The sequence below is a fragment of the Alligator sinensis genome, unplaced genomic scaffold, assembly GCF_000455745.1.
Source record: "Alligator sinensis unplaced genomic scaffold, ASM45574v1 scaffold550_1, whole genome shotgun sequence".
Lineage (NCBI taxonomy): Eukaryota > Metazoa > Chordata > Crocodylia > Alligatoridae > Alligator > Alligator sinensis.
This window is the reverse complement of record NW_005841980.1, coordinates 587,502-602,695: the sequence shown is the minus strand read 5'-3', so window position 1 is coordinate 602,695 and position 15,194 is coordinate 587,502. Positions and strand designations below refer to the sequence as shown.

Sequence of the window (15,194 nt, the reverse complement as noted above, 5' to 3'; positions counted from 1 at the left end):
GTGTGTTGAGTCTTTGGGTTGTGTTTGCACATGCACATGTGTGTTGGGGTCTTCATAGTGTGTGTGTGCGCATACGTGTGTGGGGTCTTCAGGGGGTGTGCGTGTGTGTGTGTGCACATGTGCGAGTCTTCAGGGTGTGTGTGCATGCATACATGTATTGGGTGTTCAGGGTGTGTGCGCGTGCATACGTGTGTTGGGTCTTCAGGGTGTGTGTGTGTGTGTGTGTGTGTACACATATGAGTCTTCAGGATGAGTGTGTGCATGCATTCATGTATTGGGTGTTCAGGGTGTGTGTGCGTGCACACGTGTGTTGGGTCTTCAGGGGGGGTGTGTGCACATGTATTGGGTCTTCAGGGTGTTGAGTCTTTGGGTTGTGTTTGCACATGCACATGTGTGTTGGGGTCTTCATAGTGTGTGTGTGCATACATGTGTTGGGTCTTCAGGGTGTGTGTGTGTGTGTGTACACATGTGAGTCTTCAGGGGGGGTGTGTGCACATGTATTGGGTCTTCAGGGTGCGTGTGTGTGCACTTGTGTTGAGTCTTTGGGTTGTGTTTGCACATGTGTCTTGGGGTCTTCAGGGTGTGTGTGTACACACATGTGAGTCTTCAGGATGTGTGTGTGCATGCATACATGTATTGGGTGTTCAGGGGGTGTGTGCGTGCACACGTGTGTTGGGTCTTCAGGGTGTGTGTGTGCATGCATACATGTATTGGGTGTTCAGGGGGTGTGTGTGTGCACGTGTGTTGAGTCTTTGGGTTGTGTTTGCACATGCACATGTGTTGGAGTCTTCATTGTGTGTGCACACGTGTGTTGGGTCTTCGGGGGTGTGTGTACACACATGTGAGTCTTCGGGGGGTGTGCATGCATACATGTATTGGGTGTTCAGGGTGTGTGTGCGTGCACACGTGTGTTGGGTCTTCAGGGGGGGTGTGCACGTGAGTCTTCAGGGTGTGCGTGCACACATATATTGGGTGTTCAGGGTGTGTGTGCATGCACACGTATTGGGTGTTCAGGGTGTGTGTGTGCACACATGTGAGTCTTCAGGGGATGTGTGTGCCTACACATGTATTGGGTGTTCAGGGTATGCATGTGTGTGTGCACATGTGTGTTGGGTCTTCGGGGTGGGGTGTGTGTATTGAGTCTTTAGGCAGTGTTTATGGATCTTTGTGTGTGTGTACGTACATGTGTTGAGTCTTTAGGGAGTGTTTGAGTCTTTATGTGGGGTGTGTGTGTCATGTCTCCAGGGGGTCTGTATGGGTCTGTGTGTGTAAATACATAAGCACATGCGTTGAGTCTTTCGGGGGTGTTTGTTGGGTCTTTGTGGTGCGTGTGTGTGTGTGTGTCTTGGGTCTTTAGGAGGTGTTTATGGATCTTTGTGTGTGTGCATGTACGTGTGTTGAGTCTTTAGGGGGTGTTTGGGTCTTTGGTGTGTGAGTCTTGTGTCTTTATGGGGTGCATATAGGTGCCTGTGTGTGTACATATGCACACGTGTTGAGTTTTTAGGTGGTGTTGGTTGGGTCTTTAGGGGATATGTGTATGCACACACGTGTATTGGGTCTTCAGGGTGGGGGGGTGTCTTGGCCCTAGGGGGAGTTTATGGGTCTTTGAGGGGGTGTATGTACACGTGTTAAGTCTTTAGGGGTGTGTGTTTTGTGTCTTTACGGGGTGTGCACATGTGTGTTGAATCTTTAGGGTGTGTGCATGTATGTCTTGGGTGTTTAGGGGGTGTGTATGGGTCTTCGAGTGTGTGTGCAAGTCTTGAGTCTTTATGGGTGTGTGTGTATGCACACGTGTGTTGGGTCTTGAGGGGGTGGGTCTTTAGGGGACATATGCGTGTGCTGGGTCTTTATGGGGCGTGTGTTGGGTCTCGAGGGGGTGCATGTGCACATGTTGGGTCTTTGGGAGGGTGTATGTGTGCTCGTGTTGGGTCTTTGTGGGAGATGTGCTGGGTCTTTGGGGGTTGTGTGTGTGCTGAGTCTTTAGGCGGGGTGTGTCGGTGCCTCTTTCATCGCCTGTGGACCCCCACCGGCCCCAACCCTCTGCCTTTGCCCTGTGAGTCGGTGAAGTTTCTGGCACTTCTTCCAGGGAGAGCTCCCTCGGCTCTGGGGACGACTCCCCTCCCGAGGATGGCGTTGGGAGGGATGCGATGCTCGGATACTCGTTTGCATTTCTTTATCCCAGCCGGTGCCTGGATCCAGAGCCTTCCCCTCCGTCTGCACGCCTGCAGGGAGGAGTACGGTCTTTTTGCATCAACAGGACGCTGCACATCCCTGCCTGGCTTTTCTCCGGGTAAAAGCCATGAAATGCATGGCAAGGCATCCTCTGTCACGCACCTTTTCTCTTATAGGCTCTATGTCAGAAGTAGCACGCGTGGGTTTGCGTGTTAGCAGGGCTCCAGTCATAGTAGCCATTTGTGGAAGCTGTGCAAGGGAGAAGGGGAATGCAGAAGCAGGTCGTGCCTGCTGAATATTAAAAGTCTCTGCGAGAGGGGGAAAGTTAGCAGAGAAGGAGCAACAGGTAAAATGAGTCGGGGATGGGGCATAGTAAGTGCCAGCAGGAAAACTCTCGTACGGCGCGGGAAACCGGGCGTTGGTCATTGCAACTGGGCAGAGCTGTTGGGAAGCTGAAACCAGGGTTTTAATCAGCATTGCCCCCCTGTATTGTTCAGACAGCTGCTTGTGCTGCTGCCCCTTTTTGAGGCAGAAAGTTCCCTTTCCCGGGAGTTGTCCTCACGTTCCCGGTTGGGTGCTGCCACCGTCCCCCAGCAGCGCGCGGACAGGGCACGGAGAGGCACGCTTGGCTTGCCTGCTCGCCCAGGCTACGTGGCACGTTCCCCAGATGCCATCTTCCTGACGGTGTGCTGTGAAACAGCGAACTGCGTGTTGAATCGCATTAATTGTTTTTGCAAGGATGACATGAACTTCAGGGCTGCCGAGAGCTGCTGTTCGAGATGGAAGGCTTTAAATTGGTGTTTCATAAACATAATATGGGTGGGTTTTTTTTTCCCCTTTCCTGTCAAGAAAATGTCTCCAGTAACAGAAAGCTTCTAGGAAGAATAATGAATTTTCAATCATGAGATCCCTCACCCGTGAACTGCAGAACTTCACGAGCTTGTTGGATGCATTGACAGTGCACTTAATTTTCTAGTGATCTTCTGGAAGGAGAGCTGATATTCCAACAGATATTTGTGAATTGAGAGCGTTTAAAATGTCCACTGAAACGCCCTTTGGCTTTTAAACTCTGACAGAAAGCAAAACTCAGGCTGCAAAAGAAAAATCGTAAAGGGAACCCCCTCCTTAAATTCATGTGCTTTTTATTCAATCAGGTATTGGAAACACCCTTTTGTATGATGGCATCTTACAGGGGTTTTTTTTCCACTGGGGGAGAAAAGGATGGTTTAAACTCAATGGTCCAGACTAAATCAAAATGAATTGCTTAGTATTCAGAGAGGCTGATAAATGAACCATTAAATTAACACTTATGTAGTGTCTCATGGAAAGGAAAAACAAGCAACTCAGAGCTGTGTGGAGGCTGGGGACCACGGTGTGGTGTTGCAGTAGATGAACCTTGTGCTGCACTAACACACATGGTTGTTCTGCAATCCCATCCGGAGAAGTGGTGCAAGGCCAGCACGTTCTGCAGAGGACCATAATCTTATCTATTCCCCATGTCTCAAAATACAGTTTGCAATCAGGGCCTATAGGTTTGACTATTGTAAACTAGCAGAATTGTGTTGACTTGGATAGCTGATTGCCAAGGGTTGCGGGTCTGGCCCTGTGCTTCTAGCCTTTGTGCTGAAGCAGAGCTGTATTTTGAGGTTGCGAACAGACAGCGCAGGCTAATGTCAGTGGTGTCATTTGGGCTCAGTATCGCTCGGATTCGGTATGGCAAAGACTCGGGTGTCAAAAAGCAGGTTACAGTCACTCCACTTCTAAACCTTTGAACCTTGCACCTTTGATGAGTCCCCAAGCGCAGCCACTGCAGTATCCCAAGAGCTTGTTTTCCTGTGGTGGTGCCTTTCTTTGTGGAAATGCTTAAAACTTCTCCTAGGCAGACAAGGTTCTTCGGGTAGATGTGATATCTTTTATTCGACCAGCTCAAATAGTTGGAAAAATTCTGCTTAGCAAGCTTTTGGGTATAAATACCCTTCGCCAGGCTGAGGAAGCATCTTCTTATGTGAGAGGATAAAGAAGAGTTGAACTTTTACCCATGCTTGGTTGCAGTTTACCTTTACCGGTCAGTCTTAAATGCAAAATTGCAGAATTGTGATTCTTAATTGTCTTCCACTTGCAGGTAATTTAAAAGTTAGTTGCTTTGTAAAGTCTCTTTGTTGGTGGGGGAGATGGGCAGAAGTATCCAAATGCCCATTTTCCCCCTTGTTTTGTTCAACATTATTAACAAGCAATGGCCAGAACAACTAATTGGGGGAGATTATTTTTTTTTTTTTTTTTAGGAGTTGTGCTCCTTGGCTTTCAGTGGAAAGCGGAGCCCTAATTCTCCTCCGGCTGTGGAAGGGAAAATATCTTTTCCTCGGGAGGTTTGATTGGACCGATAGAGAGCTCGTATACAGGCAAGCAGCATTTCCATTTTAGGTGTCGTATGAAAAGCAGGATGTTACTTAATGCAGTCTATAGTGGGTTTTTTTACGATGAAGTATATTGGCCCAGATGCTGTAATGTACTACGTTGTAAAGTGAGCGCATTGAAGTTGCTTGGGGACCTAAAGAGCACTACGTTGTACGCCACGGAGCAGGGGGAGCAGCGGGTACGTCCCACCCCCGAGGAGGAGGGCTCTGTGCCTGGCGATGCCTGTAATCTATATATTCGCATGCAGTTGCAACGCTACCTGGCCCGCTTTCTTGTCAGTCAGTATGGCTGCACACTTCTTGTGTGCATCAACAAAAGTGATTAGGCTTGTCCCTATTTAGTTTTAATTGCCCTTCAGAATAAAAATAACGCTTTCCTGAAAATTAGGCATGCTTCGCGAGGTTATTTTGCTGCTCTGCCTGGCACTTTTTCCCCTTTGAAATGTGTTTTCTTATGCTCCTTTTCAACAGTGGCTTTAGCTCTCTTTGGTTTACTGGTAAATGGCAGTTCTGTGCTGAGCTCCCCTGGGATGGTGCCCGCATATTATTGAAATATTTTTGATGACTTGAAAATATGGGAAGAGGATAGTAGGGATTAACTCGCCTTGATTCAGACCTTGAGGATGTTCTTTAGTATTGCTGTTTTTCTAGGTGAGTAATTTCACTTTCTACTTCTGCTTTTATTTCGTGCGTGGGAAGTCCAGGGTCCTTTATCTGTTTGCATCAATCTAGTCAATAATACTTGAAGTTTGAACCGTCTTAACCTACAAGCTTGTTTATTATCATCACCACCCGAATACATGTTTTGTTGCTGCCTCCGTCCTCCCGTGTTATGGACAGCAGCAGCTAGAGCCCATAAAAGCAGGAAGCCCCAATAGCTTTTTAAGCTGAGAAATGTCACATGCGATTGTTAACGCATTAAATGGCAGGCTTTCCTGATGCTTTTCCAGAAAGCTCTGACAATGCGTTACTACAGGTGTTGCTTGGTGACAAACTTGGATGCACAAGATAATTGGAAGTGGCTGAATTTTACACATGTAATGAATAGGTGGAAACTTTTGGCATTTAACCTACAACTTTCTCAACTACAAGCTTCCAATAACTTGTCTGTTTCTTGTTGATTCAAATAACAAAGTGGTTGAAAATGCCTACGCTGGGTTGAAAAATGTTAATAGCAATTTTTATGCGATGAAGGCTGCGTTTAGTCCTCTTCTTTAAATAACCATGGGCAGCATCACACTTGGGGTTTTAACTGTATAAAGCTTTTTTATTAGGAATTCAGGATTACTCTGGGATGAAATGTGGGTTTGCTTGGGGACGAGAGCTTTTTTTGATGCGTGGCTGTCCCAAGCACAGCTGTGGCCTGATGTGTTTAACCGCCTATTGGATTCTCATCTTCCAAGTAGGAGCTGCTTGGGCTAAGTTTCCTGCCTCTAAATCGATTCAGCAATACACAGTGGAGTGCCACCACTTTACATCAGCCCAGGATACAGCTATGTGTATCTAGTTCTGGCACAGCCAAGGTTATCGAGGGGCTTGAGCCAATACATATTACAAGTAACGGAAAGAATCCCATTGACTTTGGGTGTCTTTTTGCTCACGTAATTCTGCCGTCGGTCTCATCTCCCCCTCGTTATCTCCTTAGTATCTGAAATGATTTTAACTTCTGTTGTGAGCTTTGGTACTACCAACATATGTAAATATGTTGAAAGCTGGAGTGGTCTCACTGTTTGCTTGGATACAAGGCACTTGGGGCTATTGCCTTTGAAACGTTGGTGCTGGATAAGGAAGAAGAGCAACTGATTGCTAAACGAGAAAGTCTTGTTTAAAAGAAAAAAAAATCTCAGTGGCACGTTCATCCTTTCCCATCAGCAACTCCAATGTGGACGTTGCAGGGTTTGCATCCCATGGGGAGGGATCAGCGAATCGAAAGCACGTTTCAGGTGATGGAAGGGGACACTATTTAAAATATTTGATGAGAAGATATAACTTCTTTATAACTGATCTTACTGCACAGACATGCCTCCTCCAGGCTGTACGATGGCATCTGAAGGAGGTTTTGGGATGGGTGGAAGTGGATCCAAGTTTTGATCTTTGATATTCCCTTGCAATCCTTTTGATGCAAACTCAAAACTCAGCTGTGGCACAGATCATCAGCCAGGCTCTTCCCGTGCCTGGCATCAGCTCCTCTAACAAGGTGAAGGAACTGAACCATGCATCTTTGATCCGGCGCCTTCCTGTAAGGGCTTCTCTGCCAGTCCCTGTGGGACATTGTGGTCTGTGGGGCTGGGGAGCCCTGGGCGCGTCTCAGATCTATGAATGACGCTGTGTGCACAGTGCAGCGTGCTGGGGTGGGAGCACCTACTGGGATCAGGCCAGAAAGTGTCTGCAGGTGTGCAATTTGGACAGGTTTACGCGTCTCGGTGCTTTACCACATGTCAAATTTGGTGTATAATGGATATACTCCTTTGGAAATGTGATAACCCTATAACTAAAACCCTGCTCCATGGTCTTGTCTTGGCTTGATTGCAGCTATCAAATGACACAGCAGCTCAGCCCCAAGTATGTAGCGCAGACAGGGTAAGTTGCTGTTCGTGCCGGCGGAGCAGCATCCCCTATGAACTGGGGTGCATCTCCTGTACAGACGCAGCCTTTGATAACGACTGACCACAGCTCCACCCTTGCCTTGCGTTCCCGGTGAGGGCCTAACCAGGAGGCTTCCCCAGGGATGGTCTGGGCTTTCCTGCTATAGCACAGCTTCGTTATCCCCTGTAGCATCTGTAGTGCTTAGTGAAGGGAACAGGCTGTTCGGTGAGCAAACCATGGCAGGGCGCTGGAGGACTCTACCGGGCAAGTCCACATCCTTCAGGTTAGTACCAGGGGAAGGAGGAGACCAAAGCAACCATTGCATGTGGAAATGTTTGCTTTCAAAGCTAAAGTCTAGCCTGCTTCAGATCCAGGGACAACGTCACTGTGGAGGGTCATGGGGACTGAGTTGGCCAAGTAGGTGTTGGCGACAAAAGCGACTGATGTAAATCCCGGGGGCTGCACTCGCACGCCGCTTCCTCTGGACTTTGACCGAGGGCAGAGGAAGCGAGAGATGCGAGTTTTGGGCTTTATCTCTGCAGCACACACGTAGTAAAACAGCTTGAAAAAATGCGAGCCGCGTTAGTTGACATTCAGATCACGAATAACCCGCGTTAGTGGACCATTGGCCAGATCCTGAGCTGTCATCAATCAGTGTTGCTCCGCGGACGTCGGTGGATTTCTGCCAGTTTACACCAGCTCGAGATCTGGCTCTATTTTTTGGAACGCGTGAGCAAAATCCAGTCCTGTCTGCTTAATTGAGGAGGAGTGGGGAAAGTAATCGGTCACGAGGCAGCTGCGTGTGCTTGCAGAATGGCATCGAGCTTCTGGAGAGACACGTTTTGGCGGTGTCCTTGTACCACTGCACCTGGTTATGGAGGAAAAAGGAACCGGATGGATTTTTTTTTGAGTAGTTTTTTGGGTTTTTTTAATTATTACACAAAAATAAGGTATATTGCATGGATGGCTGAACTTCCTCACCCTTCTACCTGCAAACCCAAATCTTGCCACAGCTGGGAGTCACCAGACGCACAGCTTTCAAGAAGCTTATGTCTCCGAGCCCGTGATCTGCACCAAGTCCCAGTTCAAATAACTCATCGTTAAGTAATTTTCTTTTTGAAGCCACATTTTACACGGCCTGGTGGCCACGTGTGGCTTGCAAGATAAGGTCTGGCCACACGAAGTGGGGGGAAGTAAGTGGTTCAGTCCCTGGAGGGAGCATGGTCTAGTGTAAGGGTTGTCACCTCCCAGCTCACAGGCCAGATCTGTCACGTTTGCTCAAAGGTTGGTGAGGCTGATCGTGCTCCGGGTAAAAAGCGACGTCCTTTAGCGTGCAAGCTGAGAACCTGGGCAAGACGACAATGAGGGAATGAAATGTCTTTTTAAAGGGTTGCAGGGGTGTAGGTTGTAGCCGTGTTGGTCTAAGGACATAGGCAGACAAGGTTAAAGGGTTAGCTTTTTAGCCTAAGTTGATGGATCGGGTGCGTTCCCTGTCTAAATGCTAACAGCACAATCCTTGGGAGAGCCTGCAAGCCACAGCTCAAAGTTGTGGTCACAGGCAGGGGTGTTCAGCGACGGTCACCATTCTCTATAGCCGTCGGGAACAGATTCGGATGCTCCCTCCGTATTGCCTTCAACTCCGACCCGGCCTGTGGCCTCTCCAATAAGACCTACACTTCCAGTCTTCATGCCTCCAGATCAAACTAATAGCGGTTCTGTTGCATCGTTAGGTACCAATCTGTACCGCGCCTTCTGCTCTGGATGCGAGAGCGTAAGCTTCCTGTATCACCTTCACGTGTCAGGTGCATCTCTGCTGGAAGCAGGCCCCGGGAGCTGTCATAGCGAACCAATGCTATTAACAGCAGTAGAAACACCTCACTCCTGAGGAGGGCTCATCTTGGCTGGATAATGAGCTCCGTTTCGGTCAGGAATGGAGCGGCTGCTAGCTGGATCACAACGAAGCAGAAATGAGAAAGCTGCACTGGACACTTCCAACAGCCTCTCTTCTACTTGGGCAAATCGCTAATTAAACGGAAGCTGTTTGAGCCATTGGACTGCTGCTGGCCTTGCTTGATAAAAACATTTCATACAGTCTGTCCCGCTCCAGTAACTCCTTGAAGTCTTTCAAACCTGCATCGCAACAGCCCCCGGTTTTTATTCCAGCTTTTGAACTGCAGTCTGCTACGGACGTACGAGCTGACCGAAGCTTATCTGCAGTTGCATGGATAAGTTTGATGTGGCAGATCTTCAGCGGTGGGCATTGCTGTAAGAGCTGGGCCTAACCGCTGTACTTGGTGTGGGAAATAACATAGGAAGGAGATTTTTTTTCAGGTTTCCTTCTTTCTGAATTGGTGCATGTTTGAGACAACTTCTGCATGCTAAAATGGAGAGCCAGCCTTGTGCAGGTCTATGCCCTTCTTATGAACTGTTTTCTGGGTGTAAATAAAATGTAAAGAAATCCTTGCTTTTGTGCTATCGCTATACACACGGCTGAAATTCAGCTCTGTTATTCTTCCTGGGAAAAGTGATGTAAATGAATCTATGAATCTATGAATATGAATCTATGAATCACTGCCAGCAGTTCAGAATTAGGGTTAAAAACAACCATTCTTGCATATTGGTTCCCAAAACCTGAGTCCAAATTAGGTTTTCAGCCATAGCAGGACTCTGTCGAACCAGGTGCTACTTTCCACAGTCCTCAGCATTGCACAAGAAGCGTAGCCCCGGTATATCTTTAATTGTGGATTGGCCCTGAACATCTGAATAGGTTCACGGTTTAGTTTACAGAGCCCGTGCTGGCATTTTAGAGAAAAACTAGCTGTACGACTGTTTTGAGGTAGGCACTAGGAAAGCCACTACCGTTGGTTTTGGCTCTTTAACAGGGTATGGTGCTGAAGCATTGCAGAAAAGAAAGATGCCACGAAGTTTCAGGGTGGGGGTGGCGGTGATGAAAACACAGTGTAATGCTTTGATGACAAATGGATCCTATTTCTGGCAATGTATCGAAGATACTTGTGAGCCTGCACTCGACGGGAACCAGATATTCAAGAGTGAGTCATGGATTTCAGTCGTAACTAGTGAAGCGGCCAATCCTGCTCTCACTTGCATCGATGGAAATGCCTGGAACAGAATCAGGCCTGGAGTCATTAATTGCAAACAGATGATTATTTGTCAAAGTGTGAACACAAGATTTGAATGTGTTGGCTTGGTTGTCTAAGAAACAAATCTGTTTGATTATGTCCCCATCCTCACTCCCCCTGCAGACACCCCCTGCACATTTTGGCTTCTAGGCAAGGATGGCTTTCAGGTTCATCATTGCCAAAGTCGGTCGCTCTTTATTAATGAGACTAGCGTCCTGGATCAGATGCATGGGATGCTGTCCAGCGTGCTTTAATTTCACATGCGCAAACTCACTTTGAGGGTGAGCCTTTCATTTAATGCTGTGCATAATAAGCTTTCTGAGCCCAGGTTTTGTTGTAAAAACCAATTTGAAAGATTGTATGTTTAAAGCAGAACTATTGAAATCTAAGGTAATGATGTCTTAGGAGGAAGCAGAGTTGTAGACGTGGGTTTGAGCATCATATTTCCTAGCTTTGTTGTCACGCCTTTGCTTCCAACAAGGGGAGTTTTAAAAAAGAATAAGCATCCCATTGATGCCTGAAAATGTTCTGGAGTGGATGCTGAGAATATCGCAACCTGTTCTGTTTTAGGTTGGAAGTAATGGAAAGTTTTCACCAAAGCTCTTGGTGGTGCTTGCTCTTGGCTACAGGCTGCACAGTAGGTTGCATCTTACTATCTTGGTAGGAATTCAGCAAAGGAGGCTGTTGCATAGTTTGGTCCCATGAGTGCATTGCAACGACGGAGGGACGAGGGCAGTCTGAGGTGCCGGGAGAGGCTAAAACATCTTTACCGCCCGAGTCTCCAGAGTCTGGAATAGACTGCCCCCAAAAGCGGTGCAAGCACCTACTCTGGATACCTTTAAGAAACAATTGGATGCTTATCTTGCTGGGGTGATCTGAGCCCCGCTGACGTCCTGCCCCTTGGGCAGGGGGCTGGACCCGATGATCCTGCAAGGTCCCTTCCAGCCCTAACGTCTGTGAAATCTGTGAAATTGTAAGGGTTGCTCTAGAACAGTGTTTCTCAACTGTTTTTATACCAAGACCAATTCATAAACATCGATGGCCAGTCCCGACCCAGTGCCCTTCTCCCAGTGTGTGGGGCAGGGGGGCCCCAAGCAGCCTCTCGCAGGCTGGAGCTCTGCCATCGTGCAAGGAAAAAGCCACGGTTTCCCACATTTTTCTCCTTTCAAGGAGAATCCATTTTTAAAGTTTGTTCCCGACCCTTTCGTATATATTCTTGCAACCCACTTTCGGATCGTAGCCCATGGGTTGAGAAGGTCTGGTCCAAGATGCCCTAGTACAGGGGTGCTCAACCCATGGTCCCCCAGTGCTGTGTCATCTGAGCTGCGGCCACGGCTGGATCATGACCCTCAGAGCAGTCCCACACCACTCCTCTGGCCCACGGGGCCAAAACATTGAGCTGCTTTACCACATTATCAGTCTGCCTGGGCTTGCCATGAGAGAGTGATTTGAGAGATGATCTCACATGCTCTGGGTTTCAACTTGCTTTCCCTGACGTTGGCCCCAGCAAGAGTTCTTCCTCCTATGGTGTTATCATCGTCTTTGTAGTGCCTTCCCTCCAGAGCTGACCATGCTCCTGCCAGCACAATAGGTAAAATGATTGCTTTGCCTTTATATAGAGACCATGACATGGAGAAGGGTCCTGTTAGGCCAGGCACTGTGCACACCTGTGGCAGAAAGATGGTTTCTGTGCCTTTTGTATTGCAATGTAGACCTACTCACCGGCTCTTTGCAGCCCCCTGGGACTGACTTCCATGAGCCTGAGCTAGTTGGCTATTGCATGGCTGGTTCGTGCAAAAACCAGAGTTTGCAATAGGCTCATGTGGGTTTCCCTCATTAGGCTTTTGGCCTCTGAACTTCTCAAATAGCCCATTCTCTTGAATTGGTGAGGAAAATGGTGAGAATGGCATGGCGTATCACTTGCCCATCCAGAAAAAGGGATTTGCAAAGCTGAGATGTGTGAAATTCTGCAATTAAGCCATGCACATTGTTGCATTGGTCTCTTTATTTATCCTTTATTTTCTTTCTAGAGAGCCTCTCACCTTGGTAGCTGTGACACAACGTACCAAAGACGGTTTGCGTGCATGGGTTTATTGCTAGCAGTGATTCCATTTTAAAGCATTCAGTTCCTCTGAATAATGAAATTATCTGCTTGGTGAAAAGGGAACTGGCTTAAAAATGAGATCAAGACCACTGTAAGGGTAGCTCTAACAACCTTGGCAGTGTCCTTTTTAATTGACTGGAGCATAACTGTATTTGTTCAGTCAAATATTTTGAAAAATGATCCCATGCAGAAGCACTGTAAATAGCAATAGTGTTTCTTGTGTGATTTAGTGAATTAATAGTTTCTTTGTCGGAGGACTGTTCTCAGCGTTGGAAGGTACAGTAAGTTGGGGCATTTGTCATTCCTCCACGTCTTGGTTTGTTCATAGGGAAGAAAATGCATTAGCAGAAGTCAAAGATATTCATCAACTGGAGTATGTCAAAGGAGTTGTTACTGAACCTTACATCTTTAGTAACTGGCAATCACTCAGGAACAGAGTGTGAAAGGCCGGATGGAAGTGGGAGATGGGAAGGGGAAGCGGCTTGCAGTTGCCAGTCCTCTGGGGCAAGCGGTTCTCCAGACTTTGTCCTATATGAGAGCATCCTTACAGGCATGGGAAGCTGCTCTGACCTGGATCACTGCCTTATCCTGCTCGATGGCAATGTTGGAAAGCTCTTGTCCTCCTGCTTGCTTCTTCTGATGCCTCATCTGAGCTGCTCATTCAGACCAAACCTTTGCACGGTGGGTCTTCAGGGTGGGGAACGTGGGATGTACGTCCAGGAAGCATCTGGTGGAATTCAGGTCCACCCTTGTCTAGCCTGGTGCACGGATGGATATAATAGCGGTGTGTGACTGTGTCCTTCTGAACGCTTCCTGTCCTCTCCTCGCCAAAACTGCCAGTGATAGCACCGTTCTGGATGCCGTAGAGAAATGTTTGAAGACACAAAAAGGGGGTTGTTTGGTGGAATACGTCGAGACCCTCAGTACTGCAGCAAGCAGAATTGGGAGACTCTTAGACGTGGGGGGGAATAAACAGGAGAAAAGTTTTCATGAAACTTATTTTGGGGTTTCTTTTTTTCACTATTTTGACCTCGTCTCTATAAATATCCCACATCTTTTCTTCTGCATTTCTTCAGTGGGCAGAGAAGACGCTTCCCCTCCCCTCCTCAGCAAATCAGACTCAGCATAGAGGGTCAAACAGGCCTGTGTGACGAAGAGATGGAATAGGTGGCTTAGCGGGCTTTCTCTTTTTCCGCCTGATTAAATGACTATGAGGGATTTGTAGTCTATTCCAGACCGGTCATTTGGAGCTTTGCACTGTGTTTTTTATTCGGTGGCTCTGACAGGACCAAAAGTTAGCTAGCAATGAGTGCAATAAGAAAGTTTAACTGTTCATTTGCTATTCTTTGATTCCATGCAAAGTACAAAATAGAGGAGCATCCCTCGTGTTGTTACAGCTGTATTGCCAGGTCCATTTTCCATGAACCAAATCATCTCAATGGTATTTCTCCAGTTTTTTATGAGTCGTCTTCTCCATGCCTTTTACTTCAGAGCTAGGGTTTCTCTGTTTTCCAGTGGAGCATTTTGGCATGAGAAACCTTCCACATCTGAATCTCGATCACTTCCATTGTACGAGTTCTGGCCAGTACAGACCTGCATGCACATACACATTGGGAACACATGGGAAATGTGAAAACATGGCATCTGAATCCCCTAAATTTATTGGGATGGTAAATCATCCCGATCATGCTGTATGATGTCACAAGGTTTCACAGGAAAAGTTTCATGAACTTTAAGAGCACTCCCTGGAACGTGCGAGATTAGACTTCAACACCGGTAGTGTCCAGTGGAGAAGTCGAACGTGAAACCGAAGTGAGGAGCCTGGAACTGGTTATTGTAGCGGCAGCATTGTGAGCCATTCTTGAAACTCAGTGTAATGTCGAGAGTTAGCGTTTAGGACTTCAAGAAAATAATCCTGCAGAGCGGAGAGAAAGCGACTCACTTCGATCGGCTATGTCTCTGCTTATTTCTCTCTCAAGCCCAAACAAAATGCCGATCCTGCCGGTTACTGATGCCGGCGTTTGTCACTAGCCTTGCATTGCAACTCTGTTTTATGGAAAAATGTAGCTTTAGGAGCTTATCTGCGCTCTCAGTGCAACAATCTGAACTATACATATACTGTGGGAAGTCTTGCGATGAAAAGCAGCGCACGAAAACCGCCCGGCGCTCGTAAATAGCCATCTCGTCAGAGGCCCCCGACATCTCCAAACCTCTCTGTTCGGTTCCCCGTGCATCCCTTGCCGAGTAACAGGTCGTCTTTGTTTATAAACTCCTTGCGACCTTCTGCTGCGAGACTAATAGGACTATCAAACCTTCCTGCTACAGCAACACAAAACAATTACTCACTGGATTGTTTCCTTGCTTTGGGGAAGGGGAAGGATTGGCCCTGCTGGCACGCGTCCATCAGTGCAAACCAGCACTGCGTCCAACGTATTGTCACATCAAGGATTTCCTATCAAGCCCCTAGGGCCCGTGGCGAATTAAAAAGGGCCGTTCGTTCGTTAGCAAATTATATCCTGTCTTTATAATGGTCAGGCCTATATTTTTATTGCGCCCTTGGGGGGTAAGTGGGCTCGTTATTATTAAAAAGGCTCGTGTGGCAATCTTTTAATCGCATGGTGAGAGAGCAGCAGCCAGGCAGTGGGTTTCTATCATGGAATATTAGGTGATAATTTCCACGTCTGTTTGCTTGTTCTTATTCTCTTATTGTTTCTGGCATTTACTGGACCACGCGGCTAGAGGATAAACAACTGTATCCTTCGCAGACCAGCTGTGATC

The 15,194-nt window shown here is 47.4% G+C and overlaps 1 protein-coding gene across 5 annotated transcripts in view; it reads left to right on the top strand.

Moving 5' to 3' along the window:
- Nucleotides 1-15,194, top strand: part of SGCD (sarcoglycan delta) — a 405,818-nt gene that overhangs the window by 8,420 nt on the left and 382,204 nt on the right. The window contains exon 1 of one of the 5 annotated variants that reach the window (XM_025200973.1): nt 7,438-7,455. The exons of the other annotated variants lie outside the window; for them this stretch is intronic. The gene's annotated coding sequence lies outside the window, so the exon portion shown is untranslated. Of the gene's footprint in view, nt 1-7,437; nt 7,456-15,194 lie in introns of those variants that run through there. 5 annotated transcript variants of the gene reach the window in all.